At 43.1% G+C, this 21,329-nt stretch overlaps 1 long non-coding RNA gene across 1 annotated transcript; it reads right to left on the bottom strand.

The window, feature by feature from the left end:
- Window positions 1-7,752: 7,752 nt before the first annotated feature.
- LOC136297046 (uncharacterized) lies at window positions 7,753-11,856 on the bottom strand. The gene is made up of 3 exons (XR_010723069.1): window positions 11,252-11,856; window positions 8,441-8,527; window positions 7,753-7,966 (listed from the first exon to the last, which is right to left on the bottom strand). It is a non-coding gene; the product is annotated as an uncharacterized lncRNA (long non-coding RNA).
- Window positions 11,857-21,329: the final 9,473 nt, after the last annotated feature.

Below are 21,329 nucleotides of genomic sequence, written 5' to 3' on the forward strand. Positions count from 1 at the left end.
CAGCCCAAGGTCAGAGTTTGGATGAGTGCTTTATTAGCTCAAGTGCTTGAACAAGTAGCATAGGAGCTGGAGATTCCAGCAGTAGCAGACAGGCCAGAGTCTGTTAATACTTTGGATGTTTTTTGGGATCCAGTTGTGTTTTGGTTGCTGTGGAATGAAGTCTCCCATAGAAAAAAAAGAACACCTCAGGGCACTATGTCCACATTCTGGGATGTGCTGGCAGCATAAAAATTACACTGTGGCAGTTGTAGGCTTTTGCATTTTTACAGTGTTTTGCATGCAGAGAGATGGAACCAAGATAAATGGTTGCAGATGGCTGACACAAGACTTCAGAAAACAAACTGCGTTTACCCAGCACATCACACATCTACACTGCAGATGGTCCCTGGTCAGCAGGTCCTGCTGAAACCATTCAAAAGGATTGCTGGTAAAACTGGCTCTGGGATTAAAGCTGCTAAGGTCATTAGTGTAGCCTAATTTAAAAAACATCATCAGTCCCAGCTCATTTTCATGGATGTGTGATCAGGATGTCATCGGAGCTTTTACCTTCATCTTCCTTTGGGTTGGCTCCGTGTCCTAAAAACTGATGAAGAATAACCTAATGAGGCCTATCCGTCACCACTGACACAGCGCACTCCTCAGAACACAAATGTAGACATGAGCATATTAGAGAGGACTATCACACATCCTTAGCGTCAAAACTCACAACAGAAAATCCAGATTCTAATCCCACTTTTCTCCGATGAGGACAACTCACATCAGAAAGGGTATTGGAAAAGATTCAGGGAGACAGTAGGGAAAACCTCTATGAGGAAGGATCACACAGACTCTTTAGGACTCCAGCTTCAAAAAGAGATGACAAGCAATTTATTTTAGGAGTCTATAAAATCAGCAGTGGTCTGGAGGGCTTGGAGAGAAAGGGATTGTTCAATGTCCCCTTCCAACGTAAAAGTGAGAGGCCATGAGATAAAGCCTGTGAAAGCTACATTTGCACAAGCAAAAGGAGGCTGTTCTTCAAGTAACAGAAAACAAACCTGTGGAACTCCACCAAAGGTATCCTAAGCACAAAGAATTTACATGATTTCAGAGGGAGCCTGGGCCATGACTGGGAAGAGAGATCCAATCCAGAGATTCTGAATTTACCCACCTCCATCAGTGGCTCAAGATCTGCAGCCTGCCAGCACATTTGTCCCAGCATGTAGCATATCACCTGATGCCAAATAGCTTTCCTTGTTCTCAGTTAAGTGGTACCTCTGTCTCCTGACAGCCCAGAATGCCAGAGCCTGTGCTTTTCAAGGACAGGGAACAAATGAAGATTTCTCTTCTTCTCACTTTTGTCCCTTACAGCAACCTCAATGCTTGTAATGTAAGAAAAGGTCACACACTGATACAATTAAATACGTCAAAGGGGCTTTCAGCAACTTTGAGCCGATTAGTAGTATTCAAGCATGGGAAGGAGGCTTAAGCAAAACAACAATTACCTGTGAGATGAGTTAATTCTTCTCTGAAATTCAGAGTTCTTTGAAGGGTAGTTAGTAACACGAAATGCCTCAGGACAGAAGTGCATAGAAGAATGTTTATGTAGCAACACATGGAATTTTATGGAGAAGTAATTCTGAAGTCCCAGGAAGTATTGCCTGTTTCTGATAAAAGACCTTGTTTACAAGGGAGAAGATGATTCAGTAGGAGAAAAACAAAACAAAACAAAACAAAGTAGAATTCTCTGCTAAACTTAAGATTTTTCCCTGTAGATCCAGAAGGCAAAAACTGTGGATCCTGTAATTCTGCACATACACAGAGTCAAAGCCAACAATCCCAGGGTAGTTCCATGTACAAGAGTTCATGACCAAAATGATGCATAACCTGCTACTGCCCATCACTAAGAGACCCCAGCCAGGTTATTCAAGGCTTCCTATGATAAGATTAATAACAAGGGACACACTGAGCCTGGAGCAAAACAGCATCTAGGTCAGGTCAGGATAACTTCCAGTCCACCACAATGGCTTCACAGACTTTGAAACACCTAAAGGAGATGCAGAGAGGTACTGAATAACTCAAACTTCGCAACAGTTCATCAACACAGCACATATTTTCAAGTATTTAGGAATTCAAGAGGGATTTTCATTATAGAACTCAGGGAAAATGGCTTATTGTTCACGTCTAGTAGCTGCAAGAGAAACACAGTGCACTGATGATCCAAAGGTACCTTTTGCTCACAGAATTTCTCAGTAATGCAGAGACAGAGAGGGGATGTTTAGTGTAGATCACGGCAGGGGGGAAAAAGTTCTTGCATTAAAGAAGCAGTAGGTTTTGGACAAGCACATCACATTCACCCCAGTTCATGCTCTGGGGGGCATGAAGGCCATTGACCTGCCTTTCAGAGCAACCTATGCCTGAAGTTTCAGAACAAAATAAATTATTCTTAACATTATGTTACACAATACCATAAAGAAAAAAGAAAAAAAAACAATAGCAGAATAGAACTGTTAGAGATACTGCTGTATGAGTAACTTTTTCCAAAGATCAGCAATCTCCCTAAACATTTGAGGTCTTGATATCCATCCACAGCATTTGCTTCTGTAACCTTCTATGACAGCAAGTTCCTGTGCTGAGTGAGAAAACATTTCTTTTTCGCTGCCCCATATTCATTGCCATTGATTTCATTGATTGACCCTTTAAATCAGTCAGTGCAAAAATATAAAGGGCATCTGATAGGGTTCCAGAGTGACCTAACTGGACATAATACAGCCTCATGTGACAAGCTGCTGAAGTCTGAAAGAGAAGATATTCCCAATTCCAAACAGATATTGAGGGTGGACTGAGACAAGCCCTTTGTTCAGACCCTTGTGATTCAGCACCACCTTGTCAGCTCCTTTCCCACTGCATCCCTTTGTTAACAGTAACTTCCAGGGGTAAAATGAATGAGGGAGTTGATCACTTGAGTATTTACCTTGATCCAGGAGGCTGTTGATGGGACACACTCCTGCTGAAAACCTGCGGGAAGGAAGTTCCAACACCCCAAAGTCACACCACACCCGCACTGAGGAGCTGGAGAATATCAAGTGAAGAGTAGCACTGCCATCAGAGTGGAGGTGTAGGGACAGCTGCTTTTTAAGCACAAGCACATGCTGCTCTACGGATTTTCACAACTCCTCCAGCATATGGAGCATGTGCTGCTCTCTCCGAGCTGCGACTGCTGACAGGAGCTGATGTTTTCACAGGTTGCTTTCTTCCTGGAACGAGGTCAAGACTTGAAGGGCTGCCAGGAGATAAGGAGTGTCCTGTCTTTCATGCATAACTCTTAATGCTGGTCTTAAATATCGTGTCATGCCTTGCAACTCACGAGAGCTTGTGACTGCGTGTGCAAAGGTGATTTCAGTGTGTGACGGGGCGCACGCGGCCATGCCGGCAGTGAGCAGACACCGTGAGAGGTTAACAATTTCAACCCTTCATTGAAACCCCTAATTATGTTCACAGGATCCTCCTTGTGATCAGATGAATGTTTCAGTCTCTTCAGACAGACGTGGACGGGATAGGTACAAGTGAATGCACACCACCTAAATTTGGCATGGCTGTAGGTGTCTCACCTGGGAGATCATTACCTAAGAGTGGAAAGACACAGGCTAGGCTTCTCCAAAGAGTGATGCAAACCCTGATATTAAAAACAAGTTCAGGTTTCTCCACTGATTATATAGGAAGCAAAGAGGAACTGGCCTTCTAAGCTAATCACTTACAGGCAATGTCAATAGACTCAGTGTTTCACAGTTTCATAGTAGTGATTTGTTTTTGTTTAGAAGAGTGACTTTCTGCACAGAAAAGAGACAGGAAGGTGTAGAACTGTTTGCATAACATCAGTTCAGAGATTGCAATGGATTTTCATTGGTTACATGCACTCACACAGTACTGTACAACAAAGTGAGGCCAAGAAAACAGGTTTTATCACCTTGTCAAAAGTTTGCAAGAAAATTCTCTGTGTCAGGGAAAAGTGCACATTTACAACTTATGTTGCAGCAACACTGAAGCCTGGAGACATGAAAGAAATAAATAGAAAGCAAGTTCAAGAACACACCAAGCTTTATGGCTTCTTTGATGTCATCTGTCTAGGTTGCCAAGGTTCTACAAAATCCCCATATGAAAACCCTAGAAGAAAGAAAGGACACAGCTAGACAATCCTGATGCAGATGACAAAATAGTTCAGTATCTAAAAGCAAAGTTATCCATTACCTCTAGTTCCGTACACCAAAAGCCACAGACCTGTAAATCTGTCTCCAGAATTACAGTCTTGCATATTTAAAACACTAGAAAACATATCTTGAACTTCAAAAGAGGCTCTAGAAAATAAAATACTAGAGAACTATTTGTGATGATTAGTCATAGTCCCTGCAGCATCTCTCTCTCTTCATCTCTGCTTGGCTTACGGTCACCCAAACAGTGGCATGACCAAAACCTGCCAGAGTCACAACACCAGGCAGGTATTTCCATAAATACCTCAGCACCCCATTGTTGTTTCCATGGTTTAAAGAAACTTTAGAAGACCAAGGATTTGGTCCTGGCTGGCCAAAGTATATTTTATTTACATTTAAATAGTAAAATCATGATTCTCTTGCCATGTGCATTTCATGTTTACACCTTCTAGGGTTTTTTACTTGCAGCTTCAAGAGATGGGACATACTGAATTTATTTTTAATGGTCTCCTAGTCAACCCCCTGAACCCACACTATCCAGTACCAAGGCTAAATTCTCCACTTGAGCACAAACAAGCCCCGAAGTTCTCATTTCTCTCTGATTTATCCCTCATCTGTTTGAAAAACCTGACCAGATCCTTCTTTTTGTCTCACAAAAATTCACACCAAGAGAAGTAACATCATCACAACCTGTCAACACTTAGAGGCTAAACAAAGAAAGAAACAGAACAAGAAAACAGATGAAAAGCTTTGGTGCCCCTCTTCCCAAATTAATATTCCCAAAACATGTTTGGAGAGGGGGGGGGAAGGGCCCATTGTTTGAGCTACCACATCAGCCGATGTGATTATTTAACTAAGTATCTCCATCCCCAGACATATCAAACGGAATGCAATGCCAGCTGAAAGTATTATGTAGCCTTCAGTGATGTGAAACATCTAAGCTCCAAGGCACACAGCTTGGCTGGAGACTCCAGCTGGCACTGGTAGTTTTATTGTACTGTGAAAAACATTAAAGTCCTCAGATGCCCTGCTGATCATGGGATCTGAGAAACATCCCCTTCACTGCCTGACATGTGCTCACTCTGCAATTAACACACTCCTCCCTCTCTTTTCCCTGGCTGCAGATGTGCACACACACACTTGTGCACACACATTCCCAACCTTATTCTGTCCAGGAACACTTGTGTTGGGAGTCTCTGCTCCGTTGTGGTTGGGAGGGGGAGCCAGGCTTTTCTCCAACTGGTAAAAAATCATGAACCTCAACTTTCACTTGGAGGTGGCTGCAGCACATGTAAAGATCATTAAGGGTTGTGTTTTGCTTCCTAACTTTTCACACTTTTCCCTCCCTTTATGACATGTTTATTGGCCTTCAAGGGCGAGGAGGGATAACAGAGGAAACCAAAGTCCTCCATTCAGCTCTGACTCAACTATTGTACACCTCAGACTCATTTAAGGGCAGGTTGCACTCGGCATGGTGGCTTGGTAGTGTGAGCAACTGGAACCATTAATCCCTGTTCACATCTGATTTTCGGCAACATCTAAGCCAGTGGGCCCAGGGTAGTTAAATGTGCAGCTTGGGCAATTATAAAAAAAAAAAAAAAAAAAAAAAAAAAAGTTATACATGAATATTACTTGGTCTGAAAACAAACCTGCAAGGGGTTTTGGAGACTAGTGCCTTGAGGATTAGAGCTTATTTGTGGAGCTTTAACAGGAAACTGCTAATTATGACACCTGCACAACTTTCCTTGAATTAGACCCTGGGGATGCACTGCCTTGCCTATAGATGTTAGCCAAAGCCTCAGGCTCTTAATCCACAGCCATCACCTAAAGTGAGAACAGAACAGCCAGCCACAGGGCATTTGCAGTCTTGGTTAAGAAAGGCTATTGCAACATTTAAACTGGCTTTTTCCTACTGAGACAAACTACTTGAGTCCTCAACACTCTTCCAAGGAGTTTTACCCTTTAGGCCCTTGTGAAATCAGCAGGCTGATCCACTAAAATGGCTTCCACTCAGAGTGAATATGCTTTGCAGCACTACAGAATTGTTGGGAAAACAGATTCGAACTCTGGGAGTCAAAGCAAATAGTATAATGGATATGACTGTAAAACAAGGGAAATTTGCACTGACTCTTTATTCCTCTTTAAAATGGGCACATGTTCGTCAAGCCTTGCCTTGGTCCTCTTGCTGAGATAAATACTAATTTCCAGACTTTAACAAATATTGTTTTAGAAGTATTTTCTAGAGCTGCTCTACTGCACAGTCCACGCTTTTCAGCGTAGGGGTTACACTTTTTTAAGACAAAAGCCAGGATTTTGTTCAAGAAAGTTTCACTTGAGGGTTTAAGTCAGGTAGTGGTTTATCCAAGATGGACTTGCAGAACTAGGTGAGCCTTCATGTCCTGCAAAAATTAAGGTTCTAAAAACTGCTTGAGCAGCCACGTTCTTGGTGACACTTTGGGAACAATGTGCCATTACAGGCCTCTCTACACTGCCCACTGGCTTTGTGGGAAGGAAGCCAGTGCCAAACAGGCTGGTGTGTCTCCTTAGCATGACCAGTACCTTCTGAGCTAAGTTAATGTGTTAACCCTTCTCCTCCTCCTCAGCAATTCCCACCCCTTTACCCTGTTCATGGACCTGAGACACAGCAGGAGCCCGGCACAGCTCCATGCTCCTGTTCCAGTGCTTCACTGGGTGTGTCCACATGGAGCTTTGCACCCTGAGTTTTGTGCGCCCTGCACAAAGTATGTGCAGGACACAGCCGCACTGGGAATCCAGCCAACCCACAGCACCCAGGAAGCCTCCTTCACTGTTCTCCAGCCACTTCCCTCCTGAAGTGCAACACGCAGACAACAGCTACCCTGATGGCAGATAATGACTGGGACATTTTCTGGTTTAAAATCCACCTGGTCAGCACCACAGGCACTGCCCTCATCCAGGTAACTGTAGCAGCCACTCTTGAAGGCTCTCTCAAGGCAGGCTCTCATTTTATCGACAGAAAGATGCCCAGGGTAATAACTGATCCCTAGGTCTTACACAGCATTCCTGAGCTGCAGAATGTCAGGTTGTCTCCAAAAATAACCTGCCAGCGCCATGCTCAGACAGCAAAGTCCAAGCCAGAACCAAACCTCTCATCTCTCAAGGTCCTGACACTCCCATGTAACATCACAGTGTGCCTCGCTCTCTGACTTGTGGATTTGCTGCAAGTGTGCTCTGACCTTACTGAAAGAGCAATATCCAAACAATGACAAAGCACCACAACATTTTTCCTTCTTGGGGCAGCCAGGGTTGACAATCAGGTGGCAGGACAAGGTAAAGCAATGCATTCACAGAAGAAAGCACTCGTGGGCTTATTTCCTTCCCTCTACCAACGTTTTTCAAATGTCTCAGCTCCTTTTTGTCTCAAACTGTTTAAAACATGGGAGTGTTCCAAGTAATAATAAACTCCTTGTCTTTAATTTATAACTCCTAAAATTGACAGAAGCCCAAAACACATTTTTTAAGCCTTGAAAAGGTGGCAGAGACGCATATTGTGTTCTCAGCACAAGAACTGGTGTGGCTGCGAGGAGAGGGAGCTGCCAATGCGCTTGCAGAAATAGCAGCAGTATTTTATTTATCCCTGCAAAAGCTTGGCCAGTCTATTTGCATGAAGGAGCAGATTTACCATGAGGGAGGGAGAAGTGGTGCCTCCATCCCTTCAAACGTTGCTCAGTGTGGAGCCCATCCCAGCCCTGGGCTGGGAGTCCTTCCCTGCCAGTGCCCGTCCAGCTCGTGACCAACGTCTCCTGCAGAGGCAGAGGGAAGGGATTTTACCTCAGATGCTGTGAACCCTCCTGCTTGAGTGTACAGCCCAGAGCCTGGGTCTTCTCTCCTCCCCAGATTTTCTGCAGCAAAGCCTGGCAACCAAACACCAGGCAACCCCACTGCACCCTCTTGTTCCTCCAAAGTGTGCAGCCAAGGGGCTTCTGCACATCTGTGCTGCAAAAGAGGCACGGGAAGCCAAGGGAAATGCAGACACCAAATCCTCCATCTGCAGCCCAAAGTAACAATGTTGGAGGGCAGGAAAGGGAATGTGGTGCGCACAGCAATACAAAAAGTAGGTTTTGTGCCAGGCTCATCAGTGTGGCAGGGTAATAAGGTCAATGTGAAAACAACTGGAAGGCACATTCCCCAGTAAACATGTGCTGAGTGAAAACGGCCCGACCTTATGTTGTAGAATCCAAACCCATTGAGTCAATTGCCAGAAAACATGACATGACCTTTCAGATTCAGTGAGCATCAGTTCCAAGAGCAGGCTGCCGTGCTCTTTTCCATTTCACTGCTGCCCCCGGAGGGCCTCAAGTCACCTGAAATAATAGCTTGGGCTCAAAATCTGCACTCCTTTAATGAAAAAAAAAAATACACATGGCATCAAGTCTGACCCTGGTGGCAGATTTTTTTATATGCTTAGCTCGATTTCTTTAAACTAAACAATTGTGCTTTGTTTTGCTTACTTTTTTTTTTCTTTTTTTTTTTTTTTAATCTTCCCAGAACACAGGTTTTCCCACAGACAACCTGGTTTTGGCAATGGAGGAAACCTCTTGTTTTTGTGAATGAGGAAAATAATTAATAGCTAATGAGGTGCTCATTCCAACCCACAGCCTTCCCTGCCCAAAGAAGTAAAGAAAAAACTGTTTCAGTTGGAACATATTCTCTTCACTTTCTAGCCTGAGAAACACATAAAGATGTATTTTCGCCCACAAACCTTCAGAATCTTATTTTAATCCCCAGAACTCAAGCTGCCCATGAGAGGAGTAAAGCTGTACAATGTTCCAAGCACCAGCAAGATGAGAGCTTGTGATATTAAGTGCAATTCAAACTGTACTTTCCCTCCCACTGAATTACTTTCCCTGCTAAATCCTGATTAAAATTTTTCTCCCCTTTTACTGTCTCCCTGGCAGACTGATGGGGCTGAGATCTGAAATAAATTTAGTTTTTAGGTGAAATATTTATTTTGGGGGATGAACAAGAAGAGGTTTTTTTTTTACTATTCAGACTTTTTTTTCCTCTCCATAAAAAAAAAAAAAATAGCAGAAAGGAGAGGCAGGGATCCGAACCGTCTGGAAATTGTATTTATTTTGACTTGAGCTGTGCCAACCTGCAGTATACAAATACTCAGTCAAAACTGTCTCCCATCTGTGTTTATTGTGGGGGAATAGCAACATCCAATGGCCAGTTCAATGCAGGTTAATTGCAGGCATGTATTGAATTCCCTGGAGAGCCAAGTACACAGTTAGCTCCCCTGGTGTAATCTCTTTCTGTTCCATGAAGGAAATCAAAAAGAGAAAGAGCAACAATGCCAACCCACAGAAGAGCTTGATGCCTCTCTGCACAGAGGGGGGGAATCTGCAGGGAACAATAAGAGTCTATTAAATTCTTTCACTGGCACCGGAGAAGTAAAATGAACATAAATTAATCAGCTACAAAAGATGGGACAAATGTTGGTGCAACTCTATTGAAGACGGTGGAGTTGTGGAAAGGATAAATTTAACTCAGGATCTTGCACTGTCTGCATGCTTGAAAGTGGCTTGTTGAAAAAACTGGGCATTCTTAGAAAAGAAAAAAGGAGTGGGAGAAGCTCCCTGTGAAATGCCATCCTTCAGTATTCCCGAACACTCACATTTTCACCACAGACATACTGACATTTACCATTTCATTTCCTTGCATTTATAAAGCCATCTAGCCAAGTTTTTCAAAGGCACTGACACATTGTGGGCCTTGAAGTTTTGAGCTTAAAAGACCCAGACTGACAACAGCTGCACTGAAAATTAGTGCCCTGCAGAGGTGCAGGTTGGGCAAGGCCAGGTGCACAGTGGAAGAAGGAGAGAGGCAGCCTCTGGTCTATGTGAACCAGAGAAAACACTCCAGATCTGGAAAAAGAGCAAGGAAAAGGGATCTGCAGCTTTGTTACAGGCACAGCCTGGGAAATCCACAGCAAAAAGGCACAAAAAGTTCAGGGTCTTAAGGTCAACCTTGGTCTCCTTCTCACAGCGGACATTCTATTTTATGCACCACATGTGGCCTAAGAAAAGCCAATAAGGCTTAACAAAACAGAAATAAAAAAGAAGAAAAAATGCTGTTTGTGGTGTACCCAGAGGACAGAAACTCTGGGTGGTGCCAGAAGGGGAGCACAGTCCCCAGGGCCTGGCAGCGAACGTCCTTCTAGGTGCACACTCCCAGCACCCACAACACGATGGGGATGAGGATCTCCCTCAAAGCACCAAATCACGCTCTGAGCTGTAAAACCAGGACCAGACGTGCAGGGTGAGGAGACAGGGAAGGAGGCACTGAAGGGACTGCAGTGTCACCCACACCGGAGGAAAGGCAGTGCCTTGGCACACCTTCCCCACAGCCAGGTCCAGCCCTGGAGGGCAGCAGCCTGTTCCACATGGAGCAGAGTCAGCCAGGCCAGAGAGAGCTCCAGGGCAGAGCCCTGCAGGAGATGAGGACCGTGCGGGAGAACAACACTCCAGGTGCCGAGAAAATTGCTATCACAGGGAGCCACATTATTTCCCTGACATCCCCTTTTGCTCTGGGAGTGGGAATCCACTTGAGCCTTAAAATATCTCCTTCCCACCTCCCTAGCGAGCTCTGTGGCTGGCACAGCGACCTGACAACCAGTGTGACCCCCCTGTCCCACTGAAGGAAAAGCTACTCATCACCACACACTGCACCAGCTCCAGAGGGGCTTCGTGGGGCAGTCAGTGCCTGCTGTCCCCAAACTCCTCAAGTGCGCTCAGAATTTCAGCCTCTGAACTGTCAGCCTTGGGGCCTTAGTGTGTTTTTTCTCCTTCCTTTCCACATTGCCAGTGGCGATGTGCTTCTCACAGATCCAAATTCTTAGGGGCATTTTCAGCTCTTCCTCCCTCTCCTCCCAGACGTCAAAGCTGCCATTAAATCCTCTTGCCCAATTTACAATGCTGAAGCCTTTCAGCCAAGGCTTAGTCATCTCACGCCTGTCTCACTGAAGCTTTCTCCCCTCCAGGCTTCTGCCCTCATCCCCTCCAGTCCATTTATCCAGAGTCACCTACCTTCTCTGCCATCCTCAGATCCTTCTGCTTCCCAGCCAATGTTCATCACATCAAAGCTTATTGTTTTCACATTCAGCACCTTGCACAACTTCTTTCCTTTTGACTCTTTCCACTTCCCCCTCTTTTCCCTTTCATCCTGGCCCTCCTCAGCTCTCCCAGGAGGCAATTTGTTCATCGCTTTCTTCCAAGCTCGTGCCAGAGTTTCTTGTATATGCCAGAAACTTGATCAGGCTACAGTTCTCTAGCAGGTCAGATCCATATCTCTTATGTCTATGAGTAAGTTTAGTTCTTTCTTACTTTGCAACATCAAAATAACCACTACCACCATGGAAAATAAAATTAATACCACAGTTTTCTGTTTCCTTTAGTTACATCCCAGCTTCATACTCCCACTGCCTTCAGGTGACAAGCTGTTGTTCTCAGGTCTCACACCTTTTGGGCCTTAACAGGAGTTAACAACAGTGCACCATCTCCCTGAAATCTATTTCTTATATTTCACCCAAAACTATTTGAGCTCCCTGTTTCAAAACAAAACCTTAAACCATTTTCCCATATTACAGTACTTAAAATGAAGTAGCTGTAGGCTTAGAAGGGTTGGATTCTTAAAGAGCAAAAGCTGATAAGACTTTGTTGACATCGATGAAGGATGACTGGCTTTATTAAAGTGTGTTGAGCAACATCAGCTGGAAAGTTCCCCCCACGATCAAACAGTTGAATAGATTTAACTCGCTAATTCTGAGTTCAATTCCAAAGGCACCATTGCAGCTCTGGGATTTCACATTGCCAAACCTCTTTCAGAAACTCAAGTGTAAGAACATGTTTCTCTTCACTCAGAATTCTCAGCTAAGTACAAGCTCTAGGCAGAGGCTCCACGTGGGCTGTTGTTCAAACTGCTGAGCCAAGGAGCTGAGCCTTTCAGCCTGGAGCTGACACCTATGGCCATGACCCACGCTGCCCTCATTTACCTCTTGAATTAAAACGGAGCATAGTGACACATTTCCTGTCTTACTCCTTGGGTAGTCTCACACGAGGCTTCAGACTGCAGAGTTCATCATTAAACACAGATTTTTCACCCCCAGGAAGTTCCAGAGGCCCAGAGAAAGATGCTACAAGCTAGAGTTTCTACAGTGGATTCAATTACAGTATGCAAGGGACATTGAAACAAGCTTCCCTGGGAGAAATGAGAGAAAAGAGCCAGCACACTCAGCATGAGGAAAATAAAAAGCAATCTTCAGCTGGTGCCAGCCATGCATATTTTGAAAACCATCCCCTTCAGCCATTACCAACAAAAAGTCAGCAAAAACTTATTTTAGAATCTGAAAAGACAGAAATTTAAAGCATTTGGCGGCACAATCTGTTACTTAGGGACAAGCTCATTAAAAATGCAGCACTATTTACTGAAGGCAAAATGCAGACATGCACTTTTGCATGTAAAGCAAGCACTTATGGAGTGATAGGAACACCTTTCCTCCTGATGGCAATGGGAAGGAGGGTGGTTAATTGTTCTGATGGATGGCCCTCTGAAAGGCAATAATTGGAGAAGCCAGTCCCAAACCCATAAGGCCAATGAGTAAGAGACTGGATTCAACAAGAAAAGAGCAACAGGGAGTTAAGGGAATCTTAGGAGGAGCTATGGAACGAGCCTGTCTGCAGGCACACTGAGGAAGAGCAAGGGTGAGCTCAGTCAGAGAGAAGATCTGAGCAGCACAACTCCGTGGCTTTTGAGATGGGAGGAACCAGGAAACTGAGCTGCAAAGGCAAATGCCAAAAAACACAGTAAAAGGAGCAGGGGAAACCAGAAATCGAGAGAGGTGATCCCATGACATGGTGGGAAGATGAGACTGAGGGAAGAACTCTGATTGTCACCCCACATCAGAGGGGAAGGAGAGGGAAGGACCCAGAGTGGGGGAGGTTTATTATTCTCTTTTTTCACCAAAATACTCCTTTTCCCTGGCCAGCAGCTGCAGACTGCAGCTAAAGCTTGTTGAGGAGCCTCACCTGCTCAGGCCAGAGACTGATCTCACCGTGGATTTAACCTGCCATGAATCTCTGGCTTAAATCAAGCAGTTACTCCTCATCCTGACTGATCAGGAGCAAGCCCTCAGGAGCAAAAGGTGCTCTAAGACAATGATGCATTTTCTTAAAACACAAAGACCCTGAGCAAAAACAAACACTCCAAGCTCACAGCTACAAATTCCCTTGCTACAGGAAGCCATCAGCCATTCCTGTGGTATATTCCTGATATATTCCTCAAGAAACATAATAGACATATTGTGTAGGGTCTCTAAAACATCTGAAAGTAAACACAATAACCACTGAAATAATCATTATCAGGCTGATGTGCTCTGAACCTTTCTAGATCTTTTATATGGTGATTTTAATCTCTGGTCTTCAGAGCCCTGGGTATCTATCATTCCCTTGAAAACACATCTATGTAATATAACAACAACAACAACAAAAAAAAAAAAAAATAGCAGGAGAGCTGTCAAAAGACTTAAACCCAAGAGTTCCTGTCCAAGAAGAAAAAAAGGGCAGATTGGCAAATTGAAAAGGGTTAAAACTTTGAGAGAGTTGTAAAATGAGTAGACCAGCCTGTTACAACTCCATGGCAACCATGTATTTCTACGTATGGAAAACAAGGAACAGTGGAAGACAGCTTCCCAGTCAAACAATATCTTTTCCTGGTCAAAGAATTTATTGTGGCATAGCTCCACAACTCCACATGATTCAAAAGACTGAACATCATTCCAAATTATTCTGGCTTCACCAAAATTCTCCAGAAAAAGGAGATTTTCAACTCCAAGACCTAATTCACTTGGCTACTTCACGCTGCTCCAAGCTTCCACTCTGGCAGGCAGAGAAGCATCTTCTCTACTGGATAACTGGAGACACATGCTAAGATCAATTCATTCAAAATACCCTGATAACAAAGCAGGGGTTTATAAAGAAACCAGTCTCTTCCAGATTGTTTTGCTACTTTAAATTTTCCCACTCTGGCAAATATGAGGGAACATTAGGGGGAAATTTATAGAGGGAGCAGAAAAACATTCCCTCTGTATTAACATTTAATGCAATAAATAATTAGAACAAATATTTCAAAAGACAATACAAAAAACCCTTATTTCTGTGGTTTTGTTTTGTGTCTTACCCTCCACTTCCCGTTCTGCACCCCTTATATAAAAAAATAAAAAGAAAATAAGGGTATTTTTTTTTTTAAACACAGACTGCATGGAAAATGAATGGAAAGGAAATAAAAGAATCAGTATTCCTGGTGAGTAATTTGGCTAGAGGAAAAAGACAGATACAGATCAGATTCTTTTGATATGTTAAAAGCATCCCAAAATGCCTATGCTTTGGATGCTTTTACACAAATTATCTTTCATCATAAAAGTACAAAATACATATAATGGACAGCTCATCTCTCTCCAATGAATATGTAGCCACTAGCTGATAAGATAATAGACTAAACACTGACCTGTCACAGATTCCACGATCATAAAAGTAGAGTTTAAAAAGTTGGTTCTCACGTCTCAGGCATTTAATGGGCAGGCACTAAGATCTGCTTCCAATCTTCAAACTCTTTTCATACTGTTCTGCCTTAATAAGCACAGGCATAACCCTCAGACTGGCTGTATTTGAAGAAAGACACTGTTTGTACAAATAATTCTCCTCCAACCTCAGTTTCTCGGAACTCCTTCCCACTTAACCTTAGAATGACTTCAGTGTCACGCAGTCGGTCTGAAGCAGATTAAAAATGTCTTTATTGAGAGCAGCAGCTCAATTTGGTTTATATTCTGATCTCAAGAGGCAGCTGAGGCATCAGCTGATGGATAGGCTCCTAATAAACAATAATTATTATTTTTGCAATGTGCAAAGCAGCTGAACAGTTGAGAACAGAGCCTCAGAACTGGAAACTTTTTACAGGTGGCCTTCTCCAAGTCCCCCATCTCACCCTGGCATCCAGGCCTCCTCTCCACCGTGCCACAGTGCCCATGAGAGCCAAGCTGTTTTTTCCTACAACTCCTTCTCCTGCCACTTTTTCCAAGACAATGTATTTTTGGGCAAATAATTAACCTAGCACACACCTTTGTTCCTGCACGTGCACTGCACGTATCTGCTCCTTTTCCCTTCCACCCTGCAGAAGAGCCTGTCTCTGACAGCCTTCCTTCCCTTTTCTCAATATCTCCTTTTGGAATCTCACAGGGTTCACCTGTGGATAGAAAATCCTCCACAATACAGCAGTTGAATTTATTTGAACTGGGCAGGACACACTACAGATTTCTTTTATGTGTCCTGCAAGATTGCCCATTAAGATTGCCTAGTTATTGGTAAATACTGCATTTCAAATCAACAGCCAGACTTAAAACAAACAGCCCATGGTGCTCAGACCTCAGAGCTAAAGGGCCTGGGTTCTTGCAACAGTCCTACAACAATTCCACTGCGAGATCTCTGGAAAGTCACTGACCTTCACTACCTTTGTTTTAAACCCTGTCAAACAGGAAGATTAGCTAAAATAATGATAACTTATTAATGCCATTCTAGCAGCAGCCTCATACAGGTACCAGAATCTCTTCCTAATAAATTAATAGAAGTTCAGCTGTTCAAAGGAATTTAGGTGCTTATTTTCACTATAGAAGCTAAAAGTACAGGAAAATAAGTGCACTTGGACACCTCCTGGGGGAACAGACCTGCATCTCTCAAGGCTTCTCTTTTCCTCCCCAGTTCACATCAATATAGCTTGTGCAGCACCTAACACTTATTTAAACCAATATTTATTGATTGAATTAGGCACTTTTACAGTCACAGAAGAGCTTTTCATTCTCCTTTAGTGCTATGTACACGTAATCACAGAACTCAGAGCAACAGCTTTTAGATGACAAAAATGCAAATGCTGAAAGCATTCAGGGCTAAGGCACACAGACATTAGAGGTGTAAAGTGGTGAGTTCCTCCCTGAGGAATAGGTTCATCTGGATGGCAGGTAGCTCACTTTTGTTTATCCTGAATGTAGATTTTCTTATTCTCCCTCACTTAGAGCAGGACCTGGGCATCAACTCTTTTCATTCTGCAAAGTCACTTAAACACTGGTGGTTTTTCCCTTTAGGAGGTTGTGATGAGAAAAGGGGTGGCCTTTATATTTTTCTATTTATTATACTCAGGAGTTACCACAGTGTAACTCCAAACCTATCTCGTTTGGGTTAAGAAAAACAGCATGTGATTCATTTAGGCAGTGTTAGGGACAAACACTCTGGGAGTGCAAAAGCAATGCTTTGTTTTGTGGCAAGTAATGAGAAATATGCCTGAAATCATCTTTTAGCAGTCTTAAGAACCTGGTCAAGCTCAGGCTGACTGGGAGCCAGGTGAGAGCTTAGACCATCACACCACTGGCTTGTTAAGACACTTTCACAAAGGCTTTTTGATTTCACTTGCACCAGCAGCCTCACGCTGAAAGGTTACACTCACAATCAAAGAGAATCCATGAGCTCAATGCACCACGAGCCATTTCTTAGTCACAGAAGGAAAAAGACAAAGATTTTCCCCCAGAAGCAGTGGGGTATCATTCAGCATAGAATTGGAACCTGAATACAGCATTAATAAGAGTATCAGATACATTGATCTATAGTTGGTGGGTTTGTGGAGCTCTGTGAAGCCCTAACCCAAGAGGAATGAAAAGGCAGACAAAGGGATGAAGCTGTGGTCTTTCTGCAGCTGAAAAGACAGAGGTATATTCACCCTTGGGAACCAGTTTTTTGGAAGAACAGAGGATTTGCTCAATGTTGGGCCAGAAATTAGTGCTGAGGCAGGAGGTGGCTCTGTATTTCCAGGACTGTACCTGGTGTTGCTTGCTCCTATCACACAGCTCTGCAGGGGCCACTTCCCTGCTGGTCTCCATTTCAGGGGCACGATTCCAGCAAACCAATCTCTCTGCCTTAACTCAGCCTCTACAGACGAATGAATGCAACCCACAGATTTCTACAACTGGAAATCATGAAAGTCCAGCCTAGAAATGCAGCACCTTTCTTTCTTTATAATGCTGCTAGGCAGGCTGGACAGCCCCACCAGTGACTGTTAATGTTAAAGTGGTTTAAAAGGATGGAGGTAGCTACTCTGGAATTCACTCCCTCCCTTTTTCTGACAGACCATCAATTCTATCTCTTCCTGTAAGCACTGAACTGCTAATCTTTCCCATTCATCCATGTGGGCAGGGATGGGGATGTGGAACCTGTGTGTTTTGTCACAGGGTTAATTATGGTGGCTTATGCATTACCGTACTGTCACAACAGGAGGGTGACACATTATGCTTCAGACTGCACAATTCAACTATTGCCAAAAATCAAATTTCCAAATTATCACACAGTCCTGTAAAGAGAGGGAAATAAACAATGGGATACATGGAACACCAGCAATGCCCAAGAAGGGATGAATAAAAGTCTAAGAAGGCACAATCTTCCATGGAGGAAGTGCTTGAAACGTGCTCGAAACTCACACTAAGCAGCAACCCAAAGTGGTTACTCAGAGAAAGGCCAGAGAAACACATCAGGCCTAGACTGATGCTTCTTCCACCTTCCAGCTTCTGGCAATCTGCCATATGGGGATTTCCTGAGCCAGAGGTTGCATCTGCATCAGCGTGTTTAATAGCCCCTACTGGACCTATTTTCCATGAATTTGTCTAATTGCTTCTTGAATCTATATCTGTCAGCAATAGTTCCACAACTGAATTATGCACTGTGTGAAAAAGCAGTTCTGTTTGCTCTGGTCTAAAGTAGCTGCCTTAAAATTCCTTCATTGCCCCTTTAGTCTTACATTACAACAGGAGATAGTAATTTCCAGTTCATTTTTCCCATGCCATTTATGACTTTACACACACCTGTATTACCTGTCTCTCTTCCAAACCTAACTGCCCTATTTTATTTAATCTCTTCCAGGAAACCCATTTTAGAGCTTTATACATCCTTGTTGCCCTCCTCTCTATCTTCTCTTTTTCTACCACAACATTTTTGAGAGAGGATGATCAGGACTGTGTGATTGTTCAGGACATGGTGGATCATAACTTTGCAAGTTTTATATAAGGTGATTATTTATTTTGTTGTTGACTTAGAGAAAATAGTCACACTGGCCACATACCTGCAGGGTTAATCCCAGAACTGCATCCTATAAATAATGGGTAGGTAATACAAATGACAGAGACCATGCAGGCAATAGTAAACATTTCTGTTTTAGTAAAGTGCTGAAGTGCTCAGCAATTCATGGGGAAAAATCCATTATAAGCAATTAATAATTGCTCTAAAACTCCATTTCTGACTCAGGAAATCCTGAACCCCTGCTAACTTCTGCCAGGGGAATGCACCAGGGATTAGTGCAGAGTTTTATCCTCCTCAGAAGCTCTGCAGTTGGCCACTGTTGCCAACAGATAAATGAACAGACACATTTTTGGTTCCATTTACCATGACGTCTGTCTATATATTACAATTTCAACCACCTTGATTGCAGTTGCATCCCAAAGAGCAAACCCAGGCACGGGAGCAGCTACTCTCCAATATATTTCATTCTAACCAGGCACAAAAAGATCTGGGCTTTTGTGTACTGTGGCTAAATACATTTCTTGTTTGCTATGGAATTGCTCTTATTGCACCCAAATCTTCAACCATGTCTTTCATACCAGCATTGTCTGTCCCTCCTTATCTCCAGCACCCACGGGCTCTGTATCTGCACTTTGGAGTGTACTTGCAAACAGAACCTGAATTAATTTCTGGAACAGATTAGCAGAAATACATTGAATATCTGTGTGGACATACTCATTCAGAATTAAAGTATTTAATTCAATTTAACTTACTCCACTTCCAAAGTGAATTAAGTAAATGTAATTGAAGCTACTTAAATTCTGATTAAGAGTCTTGACATCTGCCGCAAGTGAAGCTATATTATCCACAGGGAGTTAATTCACCACCATAAGTGTGGAAACACAACCAACTGCATAGCAGGAAAGCTTGAGAAAAAGGAAATCGTTAGTCCCTGAATTGCAATAATCACCACAGTGTATTTATGCTAAATGCGTACTTAATTTGGGAGGCAACACTTCTGCATGACAAAAGAGGGAAATAGACTTACCTACTTAGAAGAACAATCCTATAGACTTTTTCAGGTTTATTTTTTGGTTGGTTTGTTTGTTTGTTTGTTGTTCTTGGTGGGTTTTTTTCGTTTTTGTAACGGAATTGTAATTGTGTCAGGATCCCAGAGAAGTTGGTTAAGGAAAAAAAGAGATGAAGTTGCACCACAGGAAGTGCAACGGCAATGAAATCTGCTCTGCTGACTCACTGTCGTGTGAGTATCCATCATCATGTGGGGGGGTAGAAAACGGCTTAGAAAATGACCTCAGTTTGTAGGATACATCACAGAAAACCCCTGTGTGCTCTGCTGGGCTTGGCTTCTCCCTATCAATTTGCTGCTTGTTTTCCCCTGGTGACAGAATCACAGAACATCAACCTCTTGCTGCCTTGATGCTGTACCTGTTTCAGACCCCATCGATGGATATCTCTGCTGCTATTGACAGTGAGAGAGAGGCCTGTGATCTGCTTTGTCTATAAATCAGGAGTTCTGTAATTAGGGAGGGGGAAAAAAAAGCTTATTATACTTTGTGCAACATTCAGTTCATCCCATGCCATTATTATGCAACTTTTTGTGTACAGCAGCAGTTATTTACAACTGAACTTGAATCTAAAAAGTAGCTTTTCAGCTTATTCTTCACTTCCCTGCTGACAAGCACAACAAAAATAGTTTCTGGGGTTATTGGCCCAACTGGGGCTTAGGAAGATTAGGAAGTGACTGAATAAAGAGAGCAGTTCCAGAGCAGCAAAACATTGCTGGAGACCAAAACAAGGCACTGGTGACCAAGGGAATAGGTACCTTCTAGACTTACACAGCCTAGCAGCTCTCCCCATGCTCTCTCCATGTTTTTCCAGGTACCTGAAGTCCTTGTGGTCCAAGGCTTTTGTTGTCCAAGCCCCAAGTCTTGCTGGTCTATATTCAGACTGCAGGGACACACATGATTCTAACGAGAAATAAGAAATAAAGTTGTGACCCTTCCCATGAGAAGTCTAAACAACTTTCCCGGGCTAGACTCAAAGCCAGTAGAGAAGAACTAAAGTTCCCTTTCTGCTATAAATATATGTGCATTTTCCCTAACTTTATCTTCTAAAACTTTATGAGGTTTGACACTTGTTCCTTCCTGGACACCTCATCCCAACAGCTGCATAGACAGTGGAAGTTTCTCCAGAGTCTCTAATATTAACACTGTACATGCTGAGAATGTGGGCTTTGGCCAAGAAATTTGCCTTCTTTCCCTTCATTCTGATGGTTTTTCAGTCAGATAGAATTGTGCTACAGAATCAAGGGTAATTTCACAGATTTTTAAAGAAATTTTCAGTAGAAATCTGAAACCTCCTGGTCTCTACACCAACTCTCCTTGTCTGCCCCATAGGAGTGCCAAGGCTATGCCTCTGCCTGGATACTACTCTCCTCCACAAATGCCCCACACAGTTCAGATTATTTCCAGGCCATACCAGAACCTTCAAAATTGTTAACTTGTTTTAACTGCCTTCCACTAACAACCAGAATAGCTTTTCAGTTTTAAAAAATACTGCTTGAAATAGGAACCAAAAAAAAAAAAAATTACTACAATGGTGGGGGAAAAAATTCATGCCCAAAAAAAAAAGTTTCGTTCTGAAAATTCCCTCAACAAAGTCCATATTAACACCAAGTGAGAAGAGGGAAAAGGTGCTACAAAATATCTCAGAGAGATTTATTCCTCTAAGAAAATGTTTATTGACAAAGACAGGGGAGAAGAAAAACAAAGCAGAAAAAAAAAAGCACACAAAGAAACCCCAAAGCCCAGAAAGAATTGGAGGAGAATATTTGAAGGCCGTAAGCGATACAAGACCTTCCTACCTCATCTCCAGATCATTTCAGAGCAAGGCTAACAATACAATTTTAATGACACTCGTGTAGGAATCAGTTTTTCTACCTGGAATTTCTTGCCTGACAAAATGATCAAGGCCTTGGCCTCAGGTAATTCATAGAGGA

Source organism: Chamaea fasciata, unplaced genomic scaffold (assembly GCF_029207755.1).
Source record: "Chamaea fasciata isolate MVZ Bird 193981 ecotype frontalis unplaced genomic scaffold, bChaFas1.0.hap1 SCAF_14, whole genome shotgun sequence".
Lineage (NCBI taxonomy): Eukaryota > Metazoa > Chordata > Aves > Passeriformes > Sylviidae > Chamaea > Chamaea fasciata.